We start from the raw sequence: 10,366 nt of genomic DNA, 5'->3' as shown, positions 1-10,366 counted from the left end.
ATATTCATACAAAAATTCAAACAAACATCAACATAAACATCACACAGCTGTGACTGGAGACAAACATAAATCACTTTGTTCACTTTGAACAAACTTTTAATCAGTGAGCAGAAGTGACATGATAAAGTAAAATCCTGTTGACCCCTGTCAGTCTGAGTAGGAAGTCTCCGCCCACACATGGGTGGAGTAATGGAGTGGACGGAGCCTTAGCTCTGACTCACACCAACATGTGGTTCTGACTATGTCCTCCATCTTTGTTTGAACATGTTTCAGATGAAGGGTCGATATGAAAACACTCAGGTACGTAACTCGTGTTCTCTGATGCACTCTGAGTGTGTTTATCCAATCACAGCTCTCATTAAGCCTCAGTGTTTTCCATCAGACATCATTAAAGTGCTCCGGCGGACTCTAATGGGCTCGGTGCTGACCGGGCACGGCTTACTTTACACAACAGCAACATGTTTCCACCAATCAGAGCGCAGCATCGCTCAGGAAGCCACCACACTGTCTGCTGGACTGGGCCGGACCAGCACAGATCTCCCATGTGAATCTCTCTGTTTTGTCGGTGGAATAAACACTACACTACCCATGAGCCTCAGTAGCTGTTGCCATGGAGACAATTCCATGAAATCATGACTGGATCATTCGCTGTCGTCGTGGTCGTGAGGTTCTGCTCCGACAGCAGCTGACCGGTAACAGCTGCAGGTCCATTTAGCTCATGAATTATTAATCAGCTCTGACTGTGCTGAAACTGAGCCACGCCCACTGTGTGACATCACTTCCTGTCATCATCCAATCTGACCGTGGTACATCGAGTTCTGATAAAGCCCCCCAAAGAAGGGGGAAGGGTGGAGGGCAGCAGGTGTACAGGTGGAGTCACATCATGCTAGTTGGACCGAGTCAAGTCAGGTCAGGTCCAATCAGGTGGAGTCATATCGAGCCGGGTCGGGTGGAGTCGAGTGTCAGGTGCAGTCAGGTGAGGTGGAAGAGGGTAGACTCTCTACTCTCTGTTTGTAGTCAGGTCGAGTCTGTTGGAGTTGAAAAGTTGGGGCGCATGGAGCGAGCCAGGCAGAATCGGGTGGAGTCATGTGTGGTGGAGTCAGGTGAGGTGGAAGAGGGTAGACTCAAGGTGTTTCAGTTTGGGTGTAGTGTGTTGGAGTTGAAAAGTTGGGGCGCTCCACCTCCGGTGTGATGAGGGAGAGTGCAGACGTGCGAGCGAGGAGCTCCGGCTGAACTTTTCTTTTACTGTTCTACCAAACTAACAGTGCTTTTCCTCGGACTGACTCGCAAATTACTGATCTTTTATGCGGGAAAGTGTACTGCAACATAATGAGCACCTCAAAGTCTAAACATCAACCGACAGCAGAAACTCGGCTAAGCTAGCTAGCATGGCCGCCGCCGCTTCAGAGCAATCAGACCTGGGGGGCAGTGGAGCCGACAGCGGGGTCCACTCCGACCCGGTCACCAAGATGGACCCTGAGACTTTATTCAACAAACAGCATGATAGCTTCAAAGCTGACATTGCTGTCCTGATACAACAGTCACCTGAGTCCCTGAAGCAGTCGGTCGATTCATTAGGACAGCAGGTGTCGTCATTCAACAACCGTCTCACTAAAACTGAAGTTTTAGCAGGTGAAAACTTCAAGAAACTCACCAAGATGGAAGCTCTTACAGTCCCAAGCCACAGGGCTCCTGAACGAGTGGATGACCTCGAGAATCAGTCTAATCAGCTCTAACTGGAGGATTGTCAACATACCTGAAGGGAGCAAGAAGGACCAAGACCCGACAAAGTCTGTTTCCGCCCTGCTAATGACGGTGACAGGTCCTGATGTTTTCAGCAGCCCTCCGGAGATACAGAGAGCTCACCACTCCCTCGGCCCCAGACCAGGTGAGGCTGACGCGGGGAAACTGAGGACCTTTATCGTTACATTCCTCTGTTTCCAAGAGAAAGAAAAGTCCTCAGATGCATGAGGAGGAGCTGTCTGATCGTCCCCACAGGTCACTATAAATGGCTCTAAACACGCCTCCAATCACCTGGAGCGCATGTAAAGGGCCAGAATTTAGTTTAGAAATGTTCGAAGCAAAGAAGCAGCTGATGAACAGAAAGCATCATTTTGTGGCCCTTGAACTTGATGTAATGATGATCAGACTGAGATGGAAAATAATTTTATTTGGAGGCTTCAGTTCTGTGAAACATCAGAAAGTGACAGAGGCGGTGAACGCTGTGAGTTCAGAGCCACAGACTGTGGAGGAGTTGTTGGGTTTAAATCTGTTAAGAAATGAGACACGGACACGGAGATTGTCTTTCTTTGCAAAGTGGAAGAGCAGAAGTCAGCACACAAAGTCTGGGCTCCTGAGTTCCAATGAGCTGCTCTCCCCAAGCATCTTTTATTTACCTACAACAGGGCGTAAACGTATATGATTGGCTCTTTGACAGTACATATGAGTCATACAGTTGTTATGCACGATGGAGAAGTACACGTACACACTTTCGGACCTATGGCCTTCAGCATCTATCCTTCACACAAACATTCTTATGATGTCCACCATCAGTTATTCACACAAGATGCCATTCGAGGCCTTGTGGTCCAGCCGGAGGGTGAGTGTGTTTCTTCGTAGTACTTTTCCCAGGAGCTCGGTACATTTCCACAAACATATAAAGAAAGGCAAGCAGGTTATATCAATGCAATGCAAGAAACTGATAATATAAGCATGATTTTTCCAACAGAGTTACAGTGGTCTGATTAGTGGTCGGTTACACCTGAAGGATTCTTACTCCCCAATTATACAGGAACATCTTTATTCACGTATATAAAGATCATGTGTTCCATGACGTCCTGGACAGTGACTGACAGGTCCATGTGAGGGCAGTCTGTCCCGGGATGAAGAGGAGTTCAGGTTTACTCAGGTTGAGTTTGAGGTGATGAGCAGCTGTCCAAGCAGAGATGATGCAGACATTCAGAGATGATGCAGACATTCAGAGATGATGCAGACATTCAGAGATGAGCGTCACAACGTGGCTGTTGGAGGAGGACGAGGGGAAAGAGAGGAACAGTTGGTGTCGTCAGCAGAACAGTGGTCAGAGAATCCATGTGACTGCAGAGCCTCGTCATCTAGTGTTAGTGCAAACAGAACCGGTCCTGATACTGAGCCTTGAGGGACACCAGTTTACAGAAAGCAGGGTGTGGACAAGGAGCCGTTCCATGTGACCTGACAGGTGAGATTTGTCAGGTATGATGTGAACCAGGTTAGAGCAGAGTCAGCGATGTTCAGCCAGAGAGGACTGACGAGTGGGACGAGGTTCTGGAGCGACTCAGTCACTGTGAGGAGTCCGTCTCAGTGGACTGAGCGGTCCTGAAGCCGAACTGATTTGGGTCAAGGAGGTGGTTTTCTGAAAGATAGGAGGACAGTTGGTTGTAGACGGCACATTCCAGAGTTTTAAAGACTCAAGACTCAATTGTTCAGACCTGGAATCTAACTGAAGAGTCCAAACTGCTCGGACCCTAATTACACATCGTGTTGTTCTTTCCCAGAGCTGATAACAGAAGTTACTAAGGAGTGAGACATCTTGTTCCTTTATGATCTCTGTTGAGAGCTGCAGATGCGTTTTACCCATCATGCAGCTGACAGGCCCAGAAGACTCAAACAACAGTTACTTTCTTTAACTTCAGTCGCTCTTTCAAACTCAGTGCTGACTGAACGATGTCAGAGACGGATGGAAAGATATTAACAAGCCAGCAACCTCAACTTCAACACACGTCACAGCATCACAGTGAGAAGGAGAGCACAGGAGTGTGTGTGTGTATATCTGATATCTGACAGATTCATGTTTCTGTATATTTCTACATTAATAACTGTATATATGTTGTGTCATTAGTGAAGCATGAAGGAGTTTACAGACTGTCATTTCATTCTCCAACCCTGTGTTGGAACCATATGTGGTTGTGTGTCTCCATCATGTGTCCAGTGGAGCACATTACAATAAACAGGAGGAGACGAGTGTCAGGTGACAGTGAAACATCTACTGTACATAGATATAGAACAGTGAACAGGCAGTTACACTGGAGCTGCAGGAGGAGTTTCACAGCTGTCTGTTCATCAGAAGGTCATTAACACCCTCCAGCCAATCACAATCTAGTATTCACCCAGACCACGGTATAACAGCTGTTAACAGCTGATCATACATCAGATTTAGGGGTTTCCTCCTCAAACCTGCAGGGGCTCCACAGGTAGTTTCTCTACAGCTAACGAGCTACGGAAGCCCTGAGGGGTCAGTGAAGATGATTTTTATTTCTGCTGATCCATTTTCTGTCTGATCTAAATGATTTTCTCTCCTGTGTTGATGAGCTGACTGCTGATGGTAAAAACACTTTACAGGATCATCTGTCAAAGTCATTTTGTTTTGTCTGTAAAAACTTTACGAAAATAGTTAAAAAGTTCTAAAAAGTTCATTTTTATTTCCATGACAAGAAACCCTATTATTTACACATGAAAAACATTTAATATCTCCTGAATGTTTTTGCAGATGAAAAAAATTAAGGAACTTAAAATGATTATGGAGACAGAACTTGTGCTTCCTGTAAACAGTCCTGACAGTAAACCAGCTTCTCTCTCTGTCTCTAACTTCACTTCTCTCTCTGTGAGACTCACCTGGTTTCTGCCTGCAGACAAAAAGGTAAATGTGTGTTTTTAATGTCACTTCTTCATGTGTGATTTGTGTCTTTCCTGCTGTAAAGACTCGTGTTATCAGACTGTTTGTGTCTTCATTAGTTTGACTCAGTCGTGGCTGAAGACGAGGCTGCAGCTCGACGTTCAGCTCAGTCACAGGAAACAAACAGCCGAGACATTTGAAATGTGCAGCTTCCTCTCAGTCTGACCTGCTGGAGCTTCTGAGTTACACTGAAGTTCAATCAGAAGAGATTTTAGATCCTCCAGCTGTGTGTCAGCAGCTGCTTTCTGTCTCTTTTCTCTTTCTGTGTCTTTTGATTGGTAATATCTGCTGAAAGCAGCCGGTTGATCCAACAATCTGTGTATATAATCATTTCTTGTCAGTGTTTTACAGACTGATCTCAGTACAGCTGGTTTTAATAACAGCTGTAGTCCAGGTGGATTTCTTTGTGCAGTCAGAAGTATTTTAACAGTCTGCTCAGCTTTAATGTGACACAAAGAAATCAACTTCCAGTCCAGATACTCTGATTCTTTCTTTAATAAGAAGAATAAGATAAACTTGACTTATATTTCACCTTTACAAAGAGTTTTAACAAACAAGCTCAGGAAGACGAGCGCTGCAGAAATAAAGCCGCCTCCTGCCGTGACACCACCAACACAACCAGGTCGAGCTCAGAGAGCATTCTGGGTTTTAGGTTCACATGACTCAGTTCAGTTCAGAAGAGCTTTATCGTCATGGTTACAATGAGGTCAGTGAGGGACGTGGTCATGTTATGTATATAACTGTGGGCAGGAAACAGGAAGTGAGCAGCTGCCTCTGGTGTTAACCTGTGGAGGCTCCACCTGTCCTCCTCTGTCACATGACTTCCTCTGCTCATGAGCAGGACAGAGGAAGTTTAAAGAGGCCAGAGTTTATAAAAGAGGATTTTTATAAATACTTCAATAAGTATGTGTTAAAGGGATATTACAAGTTACGTAACGTAATACGTACCTCTTTATGAGTAATCCATTACCTGTCATGGACAGTTCAGTCAGAGGACCCAGGGGTGGAGTTATAATCTGAGCTTTGTTGGTCTCTAGATGAACTAACCCTCACCAGCGTTAGCACGCAGACAGACAGGTGCGTCCTGAGAGACAGACTGGTTGGTTTTACCCTCCGTCCTCAGTGATCCCATCATCAGTTCACAAGCGACCTTAAACGTGTCTTGACCTTCATCTTGTGATCTGATCTCACTTCCTGTTCTATATACAAATATACAGACATCACTGAAGAAATGTATTTATTACACAGAGACAGATCTTCATGTGTAACGTCTGCCGAATGAACGACGGCCCAAATAGTTCAGAATGTGTTGTAGAGCGTTTCACACAGTTCACACAGTTTCTCCTGACACAACCAGGCTCAGAACTGAGTGTTTTTTTAAGGGAGTCTGGTGACTTTCTCCACGTTCTCCTCTCTCCAGAGCAGCAGCCTATATTAGTTACTTATTAGTTAAAATGTGACGTGTTTACTGTCAGTGTGTTTTATTCTTTAATACATTTAGTGTAACAGATGAAATCAGTTCAAACAGCTGCTGGGAGGTCAGAAGCTCTTTAAACATGAACAACAGACAGGCTCTTACAGCCATGACACGTTTCACAAGTACAGAAACATCTTAATGTATTTTATTTAAAGCTGAATTCACAAGAAGACACCAGAGATTTAAAATGTGCTGCACCTGTTTCACAAACTTTATTAAGTTTCTCCTCGTGAGGCAACAACTGCTAAAATCATGCAGTTCCAATAATACCTAAAGTAGGGGAGTCCCCACCCTCCTTCTGTTTAGGAGGCTGCAATACTTTGTATCTTACACTGAGCAACACTATCTATTAATCTTGGAAGATAATTTAAAGGGTCTGATATGTGCACTAAAACATTGTCCGCATAGAGTGAAATTTTGTGAATTTCACTGCCAGTCTCTATCCCGTTAATGAGTATGTCGTCTCGTATCGTCTGTGGCAGCTGTTCAGTAAATAAAACAAAGAGGAGTGGTGATAGCGAGCATCCCTGGTGTGTTCCTCTATCCAAACTGAAAGCTTTAGAGGTGTGTCTGTTGACTCTGACTGTGCTTTGTGGATTGGTGTATGATATCTTTATCCATCTAATGAAATTTAGACCAAATCCAGGAGCAATCTGTAGGGTCCTTGCACTCTTTAGGTATCACTGAGATAATCACAGATAGCATCTCCCTCTCTCCAACATCGGACTGATGAGATCAGTAAAGGTTTTGTAAAACTAATTTGTGTACCCATCTGTACCCGGGCTTTATTATTCTTTATTCTTTAGTTATTGGCCTAAATAACTAAAGAAGCTCAATGAACTCTGATGAAGTGGAGTCTATTTTAGAAGTTTAGATGGATTTCAGGTATGAGTCAGTTTTTCCTGGATCATTTTCAGTGTTTTTATCTGAGAATAATTCTTAGTAAAATGCAGCAAAGGCTTCTGTGGTTTATATAAAAATGACTTTCTGGTTTGTTACTTTTAATGTTTGGACCATGGTAAGACTGCTACTGCAGGGTTCTACTGCCATGCTCGTAGTATTTCTGTTTCAAAAATCTTAGATTTCTCTCGACTTTTTCTGTTAAGAAATCATCAACTGCCTATTTGACTCTTAAAGCTTGTGGAGATTTTTGGCGGATGTGTTTTCCTTATGATGTTTCTCCAAACGTTCTTTTATTTTACATCGCTGTCTTTGAGATTGAGGCTAGTTGATTTATTTTTCTCCTTTGCTGCCTCCCAAAGTGTAACTGATGAGAAATCGTCTTTATCATTAAGTTCCAAATATAGAACTAACTCATCTCTGAGTGAAGCTTGGATTGCCAGAATCCCCAACAGGGAAGAACTTAACCTCCACCTGCTGGAGGAGACAGTTCATCCCACGTCCCATTCCACCGTCACAGGTGCATGATCTGACAAAGTTATACCATGGATCTGACAATCCAATGCTCCGAATGATTCATTGCTTGGGATAAATAAATAATCAATCCTAGAATATATGGAATGAGGGTAGGAGTAAATCTTATAGTCCGTATCCTTCAGGTGTATCTTTCTCCAAACCATATTCTTCACAGCTATTTTTAAGGGCCTTACTCGTTGTTATTGGATGTACATTTTAGATAGAGTTTTTATCCAGAAACAGCTTAACACACAGTTGATGTCTCTTCCAATTAGTAATACACCTTATGATTTCTCTAACAATGAGTCAAATATGTCATGTCATTGTCCGTAACTGCTTCATTACACTACAAGTTGAATAGCAGCTGGGGTGGCTACGGTCATCATGTTCCCTTTGCATGATGCTCATCTGTGTGCATAGAACAAACAATAACAAAGAAAGAAAGAAAAACACAACTATATACATGATTATGCAAGAAAAAACAGTAACTTCCCACAATGACCACAATGAGCCAAACACTGAAGGGTCCCCTCTGCCAGCCACTCAGGGTTTTCACGTGAAGTTGACAGTCATAAACAGCAATATACAGAGTGGTGTGGCAGAAAAGGAGGATCCAGATCATCAAGATTACATTATAAGGCCAAATTTAATGTCTATGCGAAATTACTTTAAGATGATCTGAAGTCATGGTCGAATTGAATGCGATTTCCATCAAACTGCAAGACTTTAGTGCCCCTGCCTTTCTATAGGATTAATTGCTTTGTTTAGAAGTGCAGGAATTTTACCACATTTGATCTGGAAATATTGGGGTTTATAGGACGTAAGAGACCTGCGTGCACTCTCAATGTTGAGGTCCTCTTCATCAGGGAGTTTGATAAAACAATTAAACGTCCCGTTTATCTCCCAGGAAACATTTAGTTGTGTTGAAACAGTGAATTCATTTAAACACAACTTGTGTCTTTATTAGTAAGAAACCAGTTGAGAGGCAGAGACCAGATTCTCTCTTGGACCATTCAAACATGGAACCACATCTTGTGTGTCCTGCCCTCTTCCAGGTCATCATGGTGGACAGGAGGTCGTCTGGCTCGGGCACCACTTGGTGATGTCACGTCCTGCTCGGTTGTCTCCTGGATCCACTCACTTTACATAACTTGTATCAGACTTTCTGTTGATGTAACTTGTAAACAGTGAATTGTTGCTCTTTTCTGTCCACGCAACATCTATTGCATGTCTGTCCGTCCTGGAAGAGGGATCCTCCTCTGTGGCTCTTCCTGAGGTTTCTTCCATTGTTTTTTTAATCAGTTAAAAGGTTTTTGTTTTTGTTTTTTAAAAGGATGTTGTTCACTGTACAGATTGTAAAGCCCATTTAGGCAATGTGATTGTGATTTTGGGCAATATAAATAAAATTGATTTGATTTGATTTGATGAAGAAGTGAAGCTCTAATGTTTGTGTTCTGATCCAGACGCTCTGCTGAAAAGCACAAAGCAGCCACAGCAGTATGAGACAAAGTGACAGTGTGAGTGAGCGGCCATGGGAGGTTAATACTCCTCAGCAGGTTCTGATCCAGAAGAATGACATCACAAACAGCTGCTTATTCTTTCATTCTTCTGTTTCCTCCAATAATGTCTCTTAGTCCACCAACAAGAATGATTTTATTTTGAAGCAGCTTTAAAAATAAAGATGTATTTTTGTAGAGAACGAGCTCGTTATTCTAAATGTAACATGTTTGTGGAGAGAAGTTTAGTTTCAACAAGAGAGACGGAGCCAAAATCATGAGCTCATCAAAGTTTGATCAGCTGATTGTGATTTTACCAGCGACTCTGTCAACATACATACAGCATGTGAGTTGTGTATTAAGACACTGAGATGTGACAACATGTGAAGGACTCTTTAAATTCAGCCACCAAACATTAATGCTGTTGTTACTGAATGAAAACAGAGCAGATATTTGAAAGAGACAGTTTATTGTAAATGTGTGTGAGATGTGTGTTGTTGCTTTCAGTCGACCTCTCTGTCTGTTTGTTGATGCACTTTGTGTTTGTCACATGTTGTCATGAGTTTACAGACTGTTCTCTCTCCCTCATTCAATCATCAACCTGTTGTTGTTTGTCTTCTTGTTGTCGGGGCTTCATTGTTCCTGCAGTTTGGACTCTGGATCTCTGTCAGTGTGTCTAACTGCTGTGAAATCTCTCCCATCAGAGCGCTGACTGACAGAGCTTCTGTAACACTGACACCTGCTGCTGACTGGCAGCACTACAGCTCACACTGGCTTTCTGCTCTCACCTCATTGATGTGTCTGGATTTGGATTTGAAGGTATGAGGATGTGACGGCTGTCGCTCAGATGAACACAGACACCAGCAGCGTCTGTCAGAGTCTGTAGACGAAGGAAGAACCACTCTTTGACCTCATCTGGACTTTAACAGGTGAGAACTGTGACAGGTAACATGACACACCTCTGATCAACAAACTACAACATGAACTTGTGGATGAGAGCAGTGATGAACTGAATGAAGATGATTTGAAGTTCTGAATGTTCATGAATGAACTCACTAGTTATTCTATGAAATGTGACTTTCTCAACAAAATGAGTCTTTTCATGTTTTGTTTAATTGAGTGATTTTAATGTGAGCTGACTTTACTGCAGAGAGATGAGGGAGTGTCAGGTCCTGCTGTGTGTTTGTATCACTCTTATCACCACATCATCTCCCAACATGTCAAAGTAACGTTAGCTCACAATCATCTCTGCCAGCAGAGCAGAGA

The 10,366-nt window shown here is 43.1% G+C and overlaps 1 protein-coding gene across 1 annotated transcript in view; it reads left to right on the top strand.

Annotated features, from left to right (window-relative positions):
- Positions 1-10,366, top strand: part of LOC115585585 (NACHT, LRR and PYD domains-containing protein 12-like) — a 79,089-nt gene that overhangs the window by 15,470 nt on the left and 53,253 nt on the right. The window contains exon 2 of the mRNA XM_030424061.1: positions 9,805-10,029. The gene's annotated coding sequence lies outside the window, so the exon portion shown is untranslated. The remainder of the gene's footprint in view (positions 1-9,804; positions 10,030-10,366) is intronic.

Source organism: Sparus aurata, chromosome 1, assembly GCF_900880675.1.
Source record: "Sparus aurata chromosome 1, fSpaAur1.1, whole genome shotgun sequence".
NCBI classification, from domain to species: Eukaryota; Metazoa; Chordata; class Actinopteri; order Spariformes; family Sparidae; genus Sparus; species Sparus aurata.
This window is presented reverse-complemented; position numbering and strand designations above follow the sequence as displayed.